The sequence below is a fragment of the Triturus cristatus genome, chromosome 1_1 (genome assembly GCF_964204655.1).
Source record: "Triturus cristatus chromosome 1_1, aTriCri1.1, whole genome shotgun sequence".
Lineage (NCBI taxonomy): Eukaryota > Metazoa > Chordata > Amphibia > Caudata > Salamandridae > Triturus > Triturus cristatus.
The window spans coordinates 1,124,931,560-1,124,950,981 of record NC_140579.1 but is presented as its reverse complement, the minus strand read 5'-3'; the positions used below and the strand labels follow the sequence as shown (position 1 = coordinate 1,124,950,981).

The 19,422-nt window shown below is 48.9% G+C and overlaps 1 long non-coding RNA gene across 1 annotated transcript in view; it reads right to left on the bottom strand.

Annotated features, from left to right (window-relative positions):
* LOC146871716 (uncharacterized) overlaps positions 1-19,422 on the bottom strand; it is a 100,432-nt gene that overhangs the window by 69,321 nt on the left and 11,689 nt on the right. The gene's annotated exons all lie outside the window — the stretch shown is intronic.

The window sequence follows — 19,422 nt, the reverse complement described above, 5'->3', positions numbered from 1 at the left end:
CCTGCAACCTACGAAGAAGATGAAGGACGAAAGAAGACACCTAACAGATGAGACTGCAGAAAAGAACAGAGTTGGCCCCAACCCTACCAGCCCGTCTGCAGTTTCCAGGGATCCTAGGACAAAAGTCACCTTGTCCTGAAGCCAGTGACCTCCAGAACCCCTGGGAGGACTGACTGCCTGCAACAAAGACCGGATCTCCTGTGAACAGCAGCTCTGCTCAAAAGAAACTCCAAGACAGACTCTGAGCCTGCTGAGAACAAAGAAAACTGATATCTGGAACCACCACTGCACCCAACGCCTATGGCCCGAATCAGAGTGGCCCACTGGTCCCAGTGAGTTTCCCCAGTACTCCAGAGTCTGATTCCACCATGGGTTGAGCCCTCCAGGACGTTGCCTGCAGCCTCTGCACGGAGACCGTCCCAACCGCAAGTGGCCCAATACGGTGAAATCTGACCTCAAAAGACACTCCTTCATCCAGCCGCCCTGCCCCCTGGAGAAGAGAACCTGAGGTGCACCTATGTCTCGGGCCCTCCAACTTACCTGCCCAACTGTTGGTTCCTCCCAGAAGTCTTCCTGGACCGAACCTGCAGCCAAAATCCCAAACCAGCAACTCCAATTGAAAACAACAGGGCACCCGACGCCTAGCCGCCCCTGCGCCGCTGTGGGTTTACCTTGTGTGCTAACTCGGATCCCCCTTTACCCTCAGCCTAACACCAGGAGCTTTGCTCCCACAACATTTTGGCCTGCTCTTGAGCAGCCACCACCCGGATGCCCCCTATCCCCTATTGGATAACATTGGGCCTCAGCACGCTGCACCAGGACGCTCTAGTGCCCCTGAGGTTGCTTTGAGAGTGCATCCTCAACCCTGGGGGAACCCTGGTCCTAACCCCAGAATACCAACTTTCACAAACTTGTACTTACCTGCAAGCCGATAACCTAATTTCCTCCCATAGGATTGCATTGGCTGTTTTCCTTGAAAATTCTTGTGTGTGTAGAGTTGGTTGGTATAAAACACTGAAATACTACAAATGTACAAAAACTGATTATTTACCTTTTCTCTAGGAAATATCCCAGTGTGATATCTAGGCATATCACAGCAGGTAGAAAAAGTAACTTAAAAAGTAACTTATAAAGTAATCTGTAAAGTAACTGAAAAGTAATTTCGAAATATTGACTTACCTGTAATTCAACCAACTGCATTTGAACCTGCATTCAACTGTAAAACATTGCATACGATTTTGCGGGCGCGCGCTTAGGAGCAGAGGCACCATATGGCAAACCTCATCATGCTCATTAAGCGCCCGCGATCACTTTCAATTTTGCCCACGATCACTTTCGCGGCGCCCCTTTGATGTTCTCGTTCAAAGAACATCAAACATCAAAGAACATGTTGTTGTGTTAATGCTTTGCTGCGCCTGTTTGACTTACAATGTGGTTTCTCTTTCCAGAAACTCGATGTTTGTGTTCCTTTATTTTGATATGCTTTTAGTATTACTGTCACACACACAACCACACACACAACCGCACACACAACCACAACCATACCCACAACCACGCACACACAACAACCACACACACAATCACACACAAACACACACACACAAACACACACACACAACCACACACACACAACCACACACACACAACCACACACGTACACAACCACACACACAACCACACACCCACAACCACACAACCACACACACAACCACACACCCACACACAACCACACACCCACACACCCACACACAACCACACACAAACACACACACACACACACACACAACCACACACAACCACACACACACACAGAACCACAACCACACACACACACAGAACCACAACCACACACACAACCACACACAACCCCACACACACACAGAACCACAACCACACACACACAACCACACACACACAACCACACACACACAACCACACACACACAACCACACACACACAACCACACACCCACACACAACCACACACAACCCCACACACACACAGAACCACAACCACACACACACAACCACACACTCACAACCACACACACACAACCACACACCCACACACAACCACACACCCACACACAACCACACAACCACACACAAACACACACACAACCACACACACACACACACAACCACACACACAACCACACTCAACCACACACACACACAGAACCACAACCACACACACACAACCACACACACAACCACACACAACCCCACACACACACACAGAACCACAACCACACACACACAACCACACACACACAACCACACACACACACAACCACACACACACACAATCACACACATAACCGCACATACAACCACACACACACAACCACACACACACACAATCACACACATAACCGCACATACAACCACACACACACAACCACACACAACCACACACACACACAACCACACACAACCACACATATACACAACCACACACATACACAACCACACACATACACAACCACACACACACACAACCACACACATACAACCACACACACACAACCACACACATCCACACAGCCACACACACACAGCCACACACACAGCCACACACACAACCACACACACAACCACACACACACAAACACACACACACACAAACACACACACAACCACACACACACACAGAGAACCACACACACACAACCACACACACACAACCACACACACAACCACACCAAGCATTGGCATAGCCAATAGGTCTTGCCTTTGGGACCTTATAAGTTTTTAGCCACGCAACAGATGATGTGGTTGCACCAAGGATATTGTGCTGCATAACTAAATACTTAGAAGGTCCCAAAAGCGAGACCTATTGGCTATGCCAATGCTTGTTAACTTGGGCTAGACGGTACCTTTGTGGCGGGTCTGACTGCAGTTTCACACTGTGGTTCTCAGCTGATGGACTGTGATCCAAATTCTTTAAGGGAATTGCTACGTGAAGAAATATTCGAATGGAAGCGAGTGAACAGTATATTCCAAAAAACAAAATTAGATGCTTTGGAATTCCGCAGGTCCACTTTGAGTGTATGAAATTGTCACAGTTGAAATCTCAGCTTAAGTCACTCTCTCTCATGGTTAGTACCAAATTAGATGCTGAAGTTTGCTTACAAATGAATAAATATAAAAGTATTCTCTTCTTTCTAGAACATGGGATCCAGAGTATGTTTTTGTTACTAAGAATGAATGCTTTACCCCTAAGAGTTCTTGCAGGTACATTGGGGTCCTAATTTACAGGAAAGTGCTGCAGCGCGGCACCACAAGCCCTTTTGCTGCGCCACGCTACGGCACTTTCAAAGCACAGAGATGCAACATATTTACAATAATATGTTGCATTCCTGTGCTTTGCCCTGCCCTGGTGCACAATTGGCTGTCATGCGCCGACGCAGGCACCCTTGCACCATGGTGCAAGGATGCCTGCATCATGGGCATGATTGTCTATATGTAGTAAGGTGTTCCTTCCGCATTCAGTGTCAGGTTCCTTGGGTGTTGCGTGGAAAAACCCACAGCAACACCCATGGAATGCCCCTTTCACACAAAGTGCTGCATGTAAAGGGGCCATATGTACAAGGACAGGAAAAGCCACGCAGGATGGCTTTTGCTTTCCTTGTAAATATGGGGCAGGAAAATGCACCGCCGGTGCGCCACAGATAGTGATGCATCAGCGGCGCAAGGGGCTTGTAAAATTTGTGAATTTTGTAATAGTGGTGTGCAAGAACTCAATCGTGTTATTTTTATTTGTCGAGCTTTGCACATTATACGTTAACAATTTCGAAGCCACTTTTTCTTAAATTTGGTATATGGCCTGTAGAAAAGAGCCGTCAATGTATTATATCCCCACACAATGAAATGATGCATTTTTTTTTTTTTTTTTAAACAGATTTTATTCATCAAATGACACATATAAAGCAGGGCTCTGTAACCCAGAGCCCTCTGCACAATCAGTACAAAGCATCATGCCTTTGACTTTTCAATGAAGAAACAAGGATACAGAAAGAGCAAAACAGATGAAAAAATACCTTTTAGAAACCCCCCCCCCCCAACTTTCCCTCTCCTCCCCCAGTCGCACTAACAACCTCCTAGACCCAGCTAAGACATGGCGTTGCTCCACACCACTTGCACCCATCCACTTATATATGCAATCGATTACCATTTGCATCAACGGTATAACATCAATCTGGATTAAGGGACCCCCCTGCAGCGACCGGCTCCAGCAGCAACCTCTGGTAATCAGCCCACCGCTTCCTAATTTTAAAATGCTTCTTGCCTTGAAGATAAGAAGCTCTAAGCCCATACAAAAGTCTAGGCCCCTCTTCCATACCGACACCAAGGGTGGCGTTGGCGCCTTCCATGCCTTGGCGATGTCTCTCGTTGCCAACATTAAATTCCAACAACATAAGATGGTTTTATAAATGTTGCTCCCAATCCCATCCATGACATGTAGCAATACTAACTTCTGCGACTGGGGCAGATCCCAGCCCAGCACCTCTGAGAGGCAGGACATCACCCCTCTCCCGAACCGTTCCAAGGAAGGACAGCGCCAGACCGTGTGTATCAGGGTCCCTTCCTCTCGTTCAGATCTAAGGCATACCGGGGAAGCCACCATACCTGCCCTCCACAACTGGACCCTTGTAAAATAGACCCAATGAAGATATTTGAACTGGATAAGACGTAGGCGTACTGCTATGGCCGCCCCCCGCGGGGAGGCCAGAGCCTCTGTCCAGTCCTCCTCATCAAGCGAGCCAACATCCCCCTCCCAGACCTCTCTAAGTTTCTGCAATGTGGGGGAGCTGTGTGCTACTAGGGACTGATAAATCTTAGATTTTGTGTGGTCCTGAAAATCCCCCATAAATATTTTGGCTTCCACCGGACTGAATACTGCCAGTGACTCCAGGCCCACCAGACTAGGGGAGAGGGTGTGGCGAAACCAGAGGTATTTATAGAATTGGGATTTAGGCATTTGAAATTAGTTTTGTAGGTCTTGAAAAGATTTCAGGGTTAGCCCCTCATGACATCCCCAAGGGTAGAGATACCGATATTGTCCCAGCCCCGAAACCCTGATAGAGCAAGTTGTGGCAAGCGTCCATTGTTCCACAGGGGGGTCTCCCGGGTCAGCGTGTTCCACCACCCCATCCGCCACAAGGCTTGTCGCCAAACCTGGAAGTCCACCTGGGTCACTGACGGCATGGCCCTACGAACTGGTGCAGAATATAGAATCATGTGAAGAGAGAGATCCCCCATGAGGTGCTGCTCAACAGCATAGGCTGGGTCATCCCTATCCCGATACCACCACTCATTTAAGATGAGGAGATGTGAGGCCATGTAATAGGATAAAATATCAGAGGTCGCCAAGCCCCCGCAATACGTAGAGAGTAAACATGTTCATAGAGCGACGCTCCCTGCACCTCCTGCCCATAGAAATTGCCCCAAGACTGCATTAACCTGCCTAAACCATCTAGGGGGGATCGGGTAGGTATGATTCTGCAACTGGTACAGCAAGCAAGTAAGCGTGACCATCTTAAAGATGGCCCTTCGGCCATAGATACAAAACGGCATGCACGGCCATACCTTTAAATCCTCCCGAACATGTTCCCAGACCGGAGCCAGGTTCCTCTCCCAACCCACCACGGAAGAGTCCAATAGGCATACCCCAAGATACTTCATCCCATCAGTAACCACCCAAACCGACACAGCCCAAGCAACCACTCCCGATGTGTTCCCCAGAAGCCATAACGTAGATTTGCTTGGATTCCGATAAAGACCAGATGATTCTCCAAAGATCTGCATAATGCGAAGTAGCCGTGGGCCAGTCCGATCAACATTTGTAAGAAAATGGTCCACAAGATGGAGAAGGCATTGAGGCATCAGATTCATTGCAACATTAAACTGGCATTGTTGAATATTTGGGGCCCTACGGATTTGAACGCCAAGGAGAGAATTTGGGTTGCTCTAGGTTTTATGGTTGCTAAACGGAATATTGCACGATTGTGGCGGGCCCAGGGCCCACCGAAGTCTGTTGATTGGGCCAAGGATATAGACTGGTGCATGGTGACGGAAAAAGCCATCTATGAAGAGAGAGGGTCCCCGAAAAAGTGGATGCAGGTCTGGGGGCTGTGGAATGCTTACATGGGAGACATTTGTGTACCACCGAGGATTAGCGACGATATTGCTGCTGGGGACTGACTGTATTCAGTGAAAATTATCAACACCCAATGTTCTGGAGTGTCAATATTGAGGATGAATTGTTTGAACGAATTCCGCTGGCTCTCTGTCTGCTACTGCCTTGTAATGGTTACATGCCTTATTTCTTAATAAAAAGAGTTTTAAAAAAACATTTATAAGAAAAAAATAACACATCGTCGGCATATAATGCAATAAGATCTGACAATCCGTGCGCCCACTCAAAGCCTGTCACCTGCGCATCCGTACGTACCCAGGCAGCCAACGGTTCGACCACCAATGCAAACAAATATGGAGACAGCGGGCAGCCCTGCCAGATGCTGCGCCCAAGGTGAGGAAGTGGTGGAAGTAGAGCCAGCGACCTGTACCGCCGCAGTAAGATCAGTATAGAGCAGGGACAGGTAGGACAAAGCGCGGGCCGAGATTCAATCTATGTAGTAGAGCGAAGAGATACACCCAGCTAAGGGAATCAAATGCCCGGTCCATATCTGCTAGCAACAGCGCCGCCTGGTCGCGACTCCCCCGAATGGCCGCAATAGCCACTGTGCGCAGCGTATATTATGCCGAGTCATCCTCTGGGGCGTGAACAAGAGTGGTGATGTGGGCCCGCAAGCGGCTCGTGTATTTGTCGAGAGTGCTCTGCTTGGCAGAGCCTCCACTTGGCTTGTCCCGTGTCATAATGTCCACTGGGCCCTCCCAACACCCGATCACTCAGCACCAGACTGTCCAGCTGCAGCTCCCGAGGATCACAGGTCCACTGGGGTAGGAGTACGAAGACACTCGGCGGGAAGGACCTCAGTGCCGCGAATCCGAGTCCACACGACCCGACCTACCCGCCGAACACGGGGATCCAGCAGACCACAGGGAGCAAACAAAGAAGGCCCCCGGGGAAATTATGTTTACATTTTAAAAGGTTTTTTACCCTAAATTAAAGAAATGTTTGTGATATTGTGATTGTATTGAATTTCTTACTTTGTAAAAAATATCTTATATGTGGATCTCTTTGGAGGTCCAAATCAACAAATAAATGTAAAATGAAAAGGTATTATTTACATCGAGTGGCTCCGTCGCAAAGTGAAAACACCATGGGCAGGTAACACCTGGAACCCTCCTTGTGACAGGGTATTGTTTACTTCCAGCGACTCCATTGCAATGTGAGCAACACCACTGGTAGATGACCTCTGGAAAACTCCTTATGAGAGGGTATTGTTTACTTCTACTGGCTCTATCACAATGTGAGCAACACCATGGGTTGATGGCCCTGCAAACCTACTTGTTTTAGGGTGTTGTTTACAGAGACCATGGCTTCTTGGTCTGCGTACAACTGGTTAGTCATGCGCAACAGATCTTCTCCAACCCCTAAACGAAACACTAGCTCCCATAGGTGTATCAGGACACCAGGCAAATTGCTTTCTCACCGGCAGGGTGGCCACCACAGTCCATTCCACCACCTGGTTTCACAGCCTTTTTAAACTGCAGCTAGAAGGCCTTCTCAGTACAAACACTTCTGATCTGGCTACACCAGCCTGTTCATACCTTTAGTAATTTAAGGAGTAGCTTGGCATCTGTGTACATGAGAGACAGCTGCTGGTATGATCCACATTTACACAGATTGATGTTGGGTTTAGGCTTCAGTATAACATGCACTTCCATCATACTGTCCCAGAGCCTATGTCCCTCCCATTCTTTATGGATTATTTCTGGTAGTTTAGGGGCCAGTGTAGCCAGAAAGCATTGGGAAACTCCACATCCAATGCCTCAAGGCCTGGTTTGCACCAACTTCAGATCAGTGTTTGCCACCTTAACCTCTTCTACTGTCTAGGAAATATGTACACTTTGGTCCGCGCAAGGTCTAACTTAAATCAATAAATATTAGCCCTCCGTCTAGGATCTGTTTGTCTAAGCACACAGTGGAGGTGAAACAACACCAACTTAAGAATCAACATTTCACTCCCCCAGTTCTCTTATCCAGGGGACTGCATGGCTTACCATAAAGTTATTCCCTCGCATGTTTGCAGTCCTCATTTGAGGCCAATATCTTAATTTATTCTGCCTCAACTACATATTCATACTAACAGGCCAATCCTTACTAAGAATTCGAGAACAAAATATACTTCAATTCTAGGGAGAAACTACCCATATCTGTGGGCTGATTTTGATCTCTTTCCTCTTAATCAGAGAATGCTTACCTAGGTTTCCCCATTTTACACTGAAGAAGCAAGTTAGAACCTTGAATAAGATTTCAGGGACAAAACATGTGCTGGCTTTTTGGTTCCAATGATATACTAATATACTACTAAAGTATTACAGTTCCCAGTTCAACAAAAATAAACTTTCTCTTGGTTTCTATGAAATACTGCTTGTAACGTAACCCATTTCTTTCAAATGATTTCGCAAACATATGTAAATGGATTTTAATTATCAATTAAGTTACTGCCGCTTTTGTGTGCACAACACCATGGGATAACTCCTCCCACATTCCAGATCTTCACAACACAGTCCCAGTGGCAAAATGAAACTTGAGGGGGCCCCCCTGCAAAGCACATGGAGGGCCCCCCTCCCCCCGGCGGCCAGGCCCCCCACCTACCACTTTGCCCAACCACCCAGAAATCTAGTATATTTTGATTTGAAACCTCCAACATTTAAATGAAATGCCTCTATATTGTCTTTCTCTAAGTTCTGAGAAAATGGGAAATACTCTTAACATACAAGCTATGCCATTTGTAACAATACTCTCAAAAGCAGATTATTTAACTGAGGCAGCAATCAGAACAATGCCAAGGAGCGATCCTATTGTCTCAGGAACTGCCTCTGGCTGAGGAATAACTATGAAGGGTCTGAAATAGAATTGACATTAATACACAATACATTGAAACTTTGAAAGACAAACCCAAACCTGCAATTCCATAAAAACTCGACTGACCATATACACGAGAAGTACACAAGATATAACTCAGTATCCTGCGAAAGTCAAGAGAAATAGACTGCTGAATTATCTGCATGCCACACACTAGCGACTGTCAAGGGTTGTGCATGATAACGTGAACTGAGGATGCAATTTCAATTTCTACCATCATGTCTTTATTAGTAGGCATCACAAAACAGGCAGGCAAACAAGGCTGAGGAAGAAAACTGTTTGGATGCTTCAGAACATTGATGCAGATGTTTGTTTTAATTCATCATTTCTGTAGTGTAAACAATGCTAAATACACAATTTAAGGCACACGTATTACAGACAAGTGCAAGCAACACCATAAATAACACTGCATGTAGAATAAAAACAAACCATATCAGCAAGTACCTAATGACAATCTATACAAACTGAAGTTGGTAAAGCAACAGAAAAAGTGCAATTACTTTCAAAAAGCATAATAAAGCAATCACCAGTCCAGCAATATACAAAAATCAAGCATGTTTTGTAAAACAATCTACTTCTTCTTGCATCAAGGTGAAAATACTTTCAAAGTGCATGGTAAAAACAAGTCCGGCAGTATGCAAAAATGAAGCCAGGTTAGTCAAACAACTCCCCGTTTGGTGTGTGCATAAAGGCACATATATTTCAAAGAAACTGGTAAACAACAACTACAGCACCATACAATAATCAAACCAGTTTAAATTAACAATTCCCTTTTTGAAGGCCCAAATATTTCAAAGTGACTAGCAAAACAGTAACAAGTGCAGCAGCATATAAAAATCAAACCACTTTAGTCAATCAATGCCTTTTGGTGTGTGCATGAAGGTGCAAATATTTTGAACTGACTGGTAAAACAACAAGTACAGCAAACACCAGCATACATAAATCAAACCTATTTAGTCAGACTAATTCCCCTTTTTTTTGTGCACGAAGGTATATTTATTTCAAAGTGCCTGGTAAAGTAATAACAATTTAGCAACATAAACAAAACCGTCCAGTAAAACAATGCCCCTTTTATTTGTGCATAAAGGTGCAAATATTTCAACGCGAGTGGTAAAAACGAAAACAAGTTTAGCAGCATGAACATTAAACAAGTCTACAAAGTATGCCCCTTTAGTTTGTGCATAATGGCACAAATATTTAAGTGACCGGCAAAACAATAACAAGCTCAGCAGCAAAATAAACAAAGCTGTTTACTCAAATGATGCCCCTTTTGTCTGTGCAAAATAAAGTGTCAAGGGGGTGCATATAGTCATGTTAAACTGAATACATTTCTTCTTGCCTCTATAAACGTACGTTCAGAATATTGAGGTAGCCTATATATAAGCAAACAATATTTAAAGTATGAAATACTGGCAGAATACCATATTGCTTACTGCTTCCTCATGTGATTCAAAGGACAGATACATATATAAAAAATCAGACTATGAGTAGAAACAGTACTTGCAGGAGCCTGGTGAAATTAATTGCAGAGTTTGAAGGCTGGTACAGCAGAAAAAAAGTTAAACTATTGTTATTCTGGCATTATTAGGGATCGAGGTTGTAGGAAATAATGTGCTGATCCTGCAACAAACTTCCAGTCTTATAATTAGGGTTGCCAGCTCATTTTAATGCCCCATACAGGACAAAAATAAGCAGTCACCTAAAGCCGTGTTTTCAGCACTTATCTGTGCATACTTCAAACAGCAAATATAAATAGAAAACACTTTTAATTGTGTTTTAGGGCTGCCTGAATGATTCAGGACTGATAATTAAAGGGAACAAAGACAGAAAAGTCACATTACAAATGAATTCATACATTTTTATTGATAACCCTATTTAGGTGCCGATTCCGATCCGTTAAAAATAATTTGCGTACGACCCATATCCGTATTTTTTTACGTACGAGTCGTACAAGTTCCGTACTAACTGCCAAGTAGGATTCGTCCGTGAAAAATAACTACGAATAGCGTCGGGAAAAGTCTACGAGAGAGCGTCGGAAAGTGTTCACATTCGAATATCGTCGGGAAAAGTGAACGAGAGTGAGCCGGACATTTTTACCTGCAAATCGTAAAACACAAGTCCGAGCGCGCAAGTACAATCCCGACCGTCCGTCCGAATACACAATCGCACGTAAAAAGGCCCGTACGGAGCCAACGCAGGAGCACACATGTACACGGGTAAACCATGCCCGTGTACGAGCCGTACAGCCCCCCACCCCCAAATATGTCAGCACCGTACACCACCCTGTCCGCACTGTACCCCACCCCCGCAACTGTATGCGCCGTACCCCCATGTACGCGCCTTACCCCCCGTCCGCCCTGTACTCCAGCCCCACACCTGTACGCGCTGTACCCCCCCCATGTACGTGCCGTACCCCCCCCTGTAGGCGCATCACCCCCGCATGTACGCGCCGTACCTCCGCATGTACGCGCCGTATCCCAGGGCCGCACGTGTTCGCACCGTACCCCCACCACATGTACGTGCCTTACCCCCGCATGTACGCGCCGTACCTCCGCATGTACGCGCCGTACCCCAGGGCCGCATGTGTATGCACCGTACCCCCACTGCATGTACGCGCCTTACCCCCCTATGTACGCGCCGCACCTCCGCATGTACGCGCCGTACCCCAGGGCCGCACCTGTGCGCACCGTACCCCCACCGCATGTATGTGCCCTCCCCCCATGTACGCGCCCCCCTCCCCCCATGTACGCGCCTTCCCCCATGTACGTGCCGTACCTCCGCATGTATGCGCCGTACCTCCGCATGTACGCGCCGTACCCCAGGGCCGCACGTGTACGCACCGAACCCCCACCGCATGTACGCGCCGCACTCCAACACCGTACCCCAGCACCCTCACCCAGCATCGCGTATGTACGGATCGTACGTACGCGAAAATGACTCTTACAGAACCAGAACACTGTAAAACAGCACAAGGAGGGTCAATTCGACTCGCACAACACCACAAAACACGTCTACATGACAAAATACATCTCAATGACTGACCTGGCACATCCAAACAGGCAAATAGAGGCCCCAAATCACAACCACCACTTATAACACACCCACCAAAATTCAAACACAGCCACACCCAAAAATGGACCAATAAAAAGGGCCCAGACACACAACCCATGAGCCTTTGCAACAGACCCACTGCTGCCAGACCCCACACACAAACAACTCCACATCACTCATACCTTCACTACACCTTTACTCACACACCTTCACACAACCTCCACCACAAACATCCCCCTCTTCACATTCACACACACACACTCACATACACACACACACACACCCACAACCATCCACACCCACACCCACTCCCCACACCATGCCCACAGACAAGAATCCAAAGTTCACAATGGCGGAGCTGGACCTCCTTGTCAACAAAGTCATCAGAGTCGAGCCACAGCTGTTTGGAACATTGGTCAGACAGACCAGCATAGCTGAAAAATCTGCCATGTGGCAGAGGATTGTCGACAAGGTGAATGCTGTTGCGCCCATCCGAAGGACCAGGCATGAATGCCAAGCCAGGTGGTACGATCTGCGCAGGGCGGTCAAGAGGAAAATGAATGAAGAATATGCCCAGACTAACATCACTGGAGGTGGGCCGCCCCGCAGACCCGTACACTACCATCCCTGGGAGGAGAAGGTGATGGCCCTGCTACCGCCGGTGGGAGTACACGGAGTCGAAGGAGTCGCAGAGCCTGGTGAGTACACAAACAACTTACGTAACATGGGGGCAAAGGGGTCCACACCACATATACACCAAATGCATGCAACTTCCCCCAAGCACTCACCGCAAACAACCACACTCAAAAACCACGCACATGCCACTAACGTCACCATGCACCCTTCACAAATCAAGGCAAGGCCATGTCCAAGCCTACAACAACCACAAACACAAGACTGGATGTCCGGGAGGCTGGGCCCCACACAACACATTGTGAAAATGAGACGCAGACACCAATGCCCTCATCCCATATGGCATAGGTACATAACCATGCACAATGCACAGGGACTGGCAAAGTACTGACAAGGTAGATGACACTTGGCCCTGCTGTATGCAGCACAAGGCCCTCCTGGGACCACTGTACACCCAAACACCAACTCCACAAGCACAGGAACTCACACTCACTGTCATGCCAGCATGCACCATGAGGGGACAGACACATCACCTGGGAGACCCAATGACAACTTACACTACACACAACAGCAGGCCCAGTCACAACCCCCCCCCCCTCCCTCCCCCTAACACAAGCACACACACCCGGGGCAGGCAACGGATTTACACACTCCCACAATGGACATGTGACACAACAAGGCCGATCCACAGCCAAATAAGCATCAGAGCAAACAATCTACAGGTCAAACACTCAGGAGAACATCCCAATCTGTCCCCCGCAACATACCCATCCCCAAGTGGACATTGAGAGGAATGCTAGGCACATCCAACTACCTGGAGGAAATGTGTCAACTTGAATATGTATGAAACATAGATGTCGCATGAAACACCATTAACATTGTCTCTCTCTCTCACACACAGGGCAACGTCGTCGATCTCCCCCCAACACTGGGGGGAAGAATCACAGTCCCAGGCACCGCGTGAAGACGATCCCACCGGCAGCGACGACTCTCACCACTCTGTGGATGACCTCGACCAACCTGGACCCTCTGGTGCCCAAGCCCCTGCAGCACCTGCGTCAGGTACATCTGTGCCAACCACCACCCCCATTCCTGCCACATCCCAGGACACACCCAGGAGCCCTGCTCACACTGAACAACAGAGTCAGTCTGACCAGGAGGGACAAGGTTCTCCGGGCACCCAGGAGAAGGCAGGCAACCCTGCAAATGCCATCCCTCAGGGGTCCCGTAGACCCGATGTGCCCACAAGGGCAGGCCAGGCTCAAGTGGGCAGGGGTGGTGGGAGTGGAGGCAGGCAGAGGCGCGAACCTGACCAGCCAGCTCAGGACCCCGGTATGTCACACATACGCAACATCCTGGACTCATACCGGCGTGACACCAGAGGCTTCAACCAGGTCGTGTCAAGACTCTCCAAGATGCAGGGGACCCTCGATGACATTAGGAACCTGCAGGTCGAGCATCATGCCAGTCATCAACAACACCAAGGACGGATGGAGGCAAGACTAGCTGAGCTCCTGGCGGTGCACAGGGACGTGAGCCAATCACTCCGTCATATCACCCAAAGCCTGGCAAACCATCCCTGTGCCACCAGGCGTAGACCAGCACCAGACACAGGGAGGGAGGAGGAGGAGGAGGATTCATCTGACGGAGCGTCCCCAACATCGTCAAGGCCTGCCTCTGAGGGTCCCCGGAGGAAGGTGGGTCGTCCACGGAAAAGACCGTGAGAGTCAGCGGTCCATCCCCATCTCCCAGGTCACCTGGCCTGGCACCTGGCCCTCTGGCGCAACAGCAGCACCTCATCCAATGACATTCTCTGCCACATGGACTTGCTGGTCACAGTCTGACCAATGATGACCAACACTGTGGTCTGGACTCTGATGACTTCCAATGCCAAGGATACCATCTCCCCCTGTGAACTTTGGATTCTATTCCCCCGGTACAGCACCCAATTGCATCTATCAAACCACTTACCCCACCGTAAATAAATATTTCACTTGGGACATGAGACGTTCCTGTCATTTTGCATCATTCAACGACATATGTGTGTGGAAATGTCAAACTATGGCTGAGTGTTGAACCAACTCCAGCCATCCATACCCTGGTATCAGAGTCTGGTACAGGACACACATGGGTCACAAGGTATCATTCAATGTAGGCATGGAGCACAACACTCACCTGTGATGGCCTCTGGCTGCTGAGGGGGGGCTTGCTAAACTGTGCGGAGAGACCTATTTGGGAGATCATCATCAAGGCGTAGAGGTCATGGCTCATGTGGAGGTTCCCGGGGAGGGAGTCCCAGGTATGTGTGGCCAGGTGGGAGAACAATGTCCTGTATGCTGGAGTACGGTGGATGTGAAGAACGGTGGCCAGGGCAAGGTTGGATGCACTGAGATGGCCCAACGGGATCTAGGATGACAGACGTACAAGGTTGGTTGGGGTCGGGGTTGTGGACTGCCTCCTGAGTGTGGGTGGGGAGTGTGGAGGTCACCCTGCAGCAGACAGTGATCCATTGCAGCTATCCATGGTGGACGGTGAGGTGGCTGGGGCGCAGGCTGTTGAATCTGAGGTGTGCCGATGCCCCCTAGAAGTGGACCAGTTTCCTGGGAGTTTGGATGTACTTGCTCCGTAGAGGGCAGGGCAGTATTTGACACGGATGTTGTCATGGACCTGGGGGATGGTCTGTCTTTTCTTGGAGTGGATCTATCTGTGGATCATGTGCATAATGCAGAGGGTGTTGCAGCATGAGGTACAGATGCTGTGGACTAGCATGGCATATGTGAGCGAGCCAAACATGATGCACACCATCTTGTGTGTGTGGTACAGGGAGCTTGTGCAGGGCTCTTGCGGGTGGGACACAGGCACTTGACCCAGCTGGAAGGGGACAATCCTCAGATGTTCACCTCAGTCCTGTACAAGTCCAGCCTCAGGTGGCTCGTGTGCAGCCATCCATCAATAGATCTCATGCATACTTGAATGATGGAACTGCCAATGTCTGTGTCTTTGTTGAGGGTGAGCAGCACCTGGCTGTCAATGGCATACGAAGTGATGATGAGGTGCTGTGCGCATGTGATGGTGGAGAGGGGGGTCCTGGACACTCTGTAGATTGTAATGTAAATTGTAAAATGTAAATTGATACTTGTATAGCGCACTACTCACCCGCAAGGGTCTCAAGGCGCTTTTACGAATACCGCTGTGGAACCCATCCTGGCCTTCCCTGTGAGGCGTCCACTCCTGGGCACCCCCAAGGTGGAGGCCAGGCATCCTTAGCGTTGTGGGGGCCGTTGTGGAGATTAAGCAAACTATTGCCCAGAGTTGCAGAGTGGGACTCCATGATTGGAATAGGCACCGAGGCGAGAATTATCATGTCCGTGGAATTTGTGAGCCCAAGACCCGCCGAGGCGGGGAATTGAACCCTGGTCCCGGGCTAGACCTCTGCATCAGGGTCTGCCGCTCTAATCATTGAGCCACACTTCTCCACTCAGATTGACATGCTGAGAGATGATACCTGTGCCATGTCCCAGACGATGACACCATACTACATGCTGAAGCCTTGAGTCCCACTCCCATGCCCTTGCTGGGCTACAGAGCCGGTGGGGAGTATTAGGGACGTGACCTGGTTGGTGTGACAGGGCCTGGAAGGCGGGGCAGTGCAGTGTAGGCAGTTGGAGTTGCACACTCAGCATGCAAAGGTGTCGTGTGTGTGCCCAGGGTATGTCTGAAAGCAGGCGTTAGATGTGCGGATGGACATAGCTCGGAGTGTGGCTGATACATCAGACTGTAGTGTGATGTGGGTAATGCAAGGACAGGATGGTGGTGCAATGTGCACCTTGCATGTGCTGATGGTCCAGCCTTTGGCACCGCGTGGCGGCAACAGTGGCATAGACAAGCTGAGGACAGCAAAATGAATGGGTGGAGGGAGGAAGTGATGAGCATCCTGGAGGCGTGTGTGTTGCCAAATCTGGATACTCTGTTGGCCCTTGCTGCAGGGGCCGCAGCAGCAGGCGGCATCTCCTCGCAAAATGACGGAATTTGCACACATAGACTAGGATGTCAGAAGGACAACTGCAACAGGCGCGTGTGTAAAGTAAGGAGTGTCCAGTGTCACATGGCACACCCAGAGACAATGCATGCACAATCACCAAAGAAGCATGACACCGGATCAGGAAACTGAAGGCCGACCTGCGCACAGGAGACACACCCTCAGCAGCTGTTGGTGGCCCATTGTGCGGACCAACATGCCAAAAAACATACACGACCATGTACTTCATGCCCAATAGGGAGACTAACCCATGAGCAACTGCATGCATGTTGCTAAACTACACATGGACTCCTATGCATAATCTTCCACAACTATGCCAGATATGCTGCATGCAAAGTGGCAAGAGACCTGCATTGACAGAGATGAGGCACCTTGGAGTGTGACCAACACCTTTATTACTCAGCCGCACACTAAGGGAAATGCATCAATTGGAACAGACTCACAGGTCATTTGGCTGACCATGTGTGAACTACACTGGACACCCCCTTCAACACACAGATGTGTAAATCCTACTGAGCTGGCACACAAGTGAAGGGGTTGAGCCTAACACCCCTTGCTGCACACGGAGAGTCTACAATTCCCCATTGAGCCTCATATGGGGATGTCCCACACTATGTCCACCATTAGCATCCCGTATGTTCCTTGGAGCCGTTATACACACATTGATGCCTTCATCAGAATCCACACACCATTACAGATGACTGTCAGGAAGGGTGACCATCAATTCATGGGAGCCATGCAACACGTCATGTGGCCCATGGTGAGTCGACATGTTTGCATGGTAACACAACATGCACAGGAGCAGTCCCCACATATCACAAACACATACCACCCACAAAATGCCTTGCTGCACTCCATACCCCAAATGACTTTTCACCATGTCTGTGCATGTAACTCTGATCCAGCACATGTTGCAATACTCATGAGGAATAGCAGGAGGGCAATGATGACATGAGCAGACGACAGCCGCAAGAACCTGGGGAGGCCAGACACACAACAAGTCAGCGAAGAGCTAGTAATCTGCAGACATGTACATGTACTCTACAGGAATGATGTTGTCACCATGCCCTTAACAAATTTAGTGTCCCAGCTAATATGTGTGGAATGACATCATCACTTGAATGACACATCAGAACACACCTCCAAGTCACTTAGCACACAGTCAGCTCGACACACACATTGCAACACATGCCACACAAGGCTCAAAGCGTGCACACTCAGACACAGTGACTCACCATCATGAGAAGAAGTTGCGGATAAGCTGACTCCGGATGTCCTAATCCACATCCTCATCCTCATCCTCACTTGACCCGTGCCCGAGCCCTTCATCCTCCACGGGTGGATGATCCTGCTCATCCAGATCAAGGATGAGTGGCACGGCCTTCTCCACTGCCATGTTGTGCAGCATGCAGCACACAATGAAGATTTTGCAGACCTTCACCGGGGCATATGGGAGGGCTCCCCCGGTCTTGTGGAGGCACCGGAATCTGCTCTTCAGGAGTCCAAACGTCCTCTCAATCACGCGCCTCGTCTGCCCATGGGTGTCGTTGTACCGGTGTTCTGCGGCTGTTCTGGGGTTGCGGAGAGGCGTCATCAGCCATGGCATGTTGGGATAGCCAGAGTCCCCTACATGGAAACATCATGTGAAGAAGTGGGTCAGGAGATGCCGCAAGATACAAAGATAGCGCTGAACACAGGACTAACAGAGTATACCCACCAACAAGACATGCTCGTTCCGCGTACAGCTGCAGCATCATTTCTGGCACCCTGCTACGCCTCATGATGTAGGCATCGTGTGCGGACCCTGGAAAACGTGCACAGACATGGGAAATCAGCATGTTAGCAAGACACACCACAAGGGCATTAATGGAGTGGTAATGTTTACGGTTACGGAAGGCTACCTCCTGTGCCTGTGGTGGTACCAAAGTCACATGTGTACCATCAATGGCCCCAATTACATGAGGCATCCCTCCCAGGGCATAGAACTCACCCTTGACACCTGTCAACTGCTCACGAGTGGGAAAATGGATGAATTCATCCAGGTGTAACAACATGGCTTCTATAACATCATGCAGGACACGGCTGAACATAGTCTGGGACATGCCACTGACATCAGCTATGGTCAATTGAAACGTGCCGGTGGCAAAAAAATGTAGGGCTGCCATCACCTTCACCTTGGGGATCAGAGCTGTAGGATACCTGTGTTGTGGTTGGAGGTGTGGTGCAAGCCGGCGGATCAAGTCCTCTATCAACTCTTGCGAGAATCGGTATCTGCGTATGCAGTCAGGTTCACGCATGGCATCCAGGTCTGGCATTCGTCTGGGGAGAGGCGGTGCCCTGCAGAGATTTGGAAGGAATAACGAAGAGTGAGTACTTTACCACACCAATGTCACTGAGGTGAGCACATGTTCAACAGCTAATACACATCTGCTCAATACAGACTCTGTGCTGTGCAATACATCCAGGACACGTGGGCCAGCCAGGTGATACTCCTACGAAGAGCCAGCCACAATAGTTGCATGGCAATGTTGACGTGACATGCCATGAAATAGCTGTTGGCCAGTGTAAGTGACAAGCCAGACACATTACATGAGTGACAGACATCCACATATCAGCATTAGAAGGATGTCATCTCATAC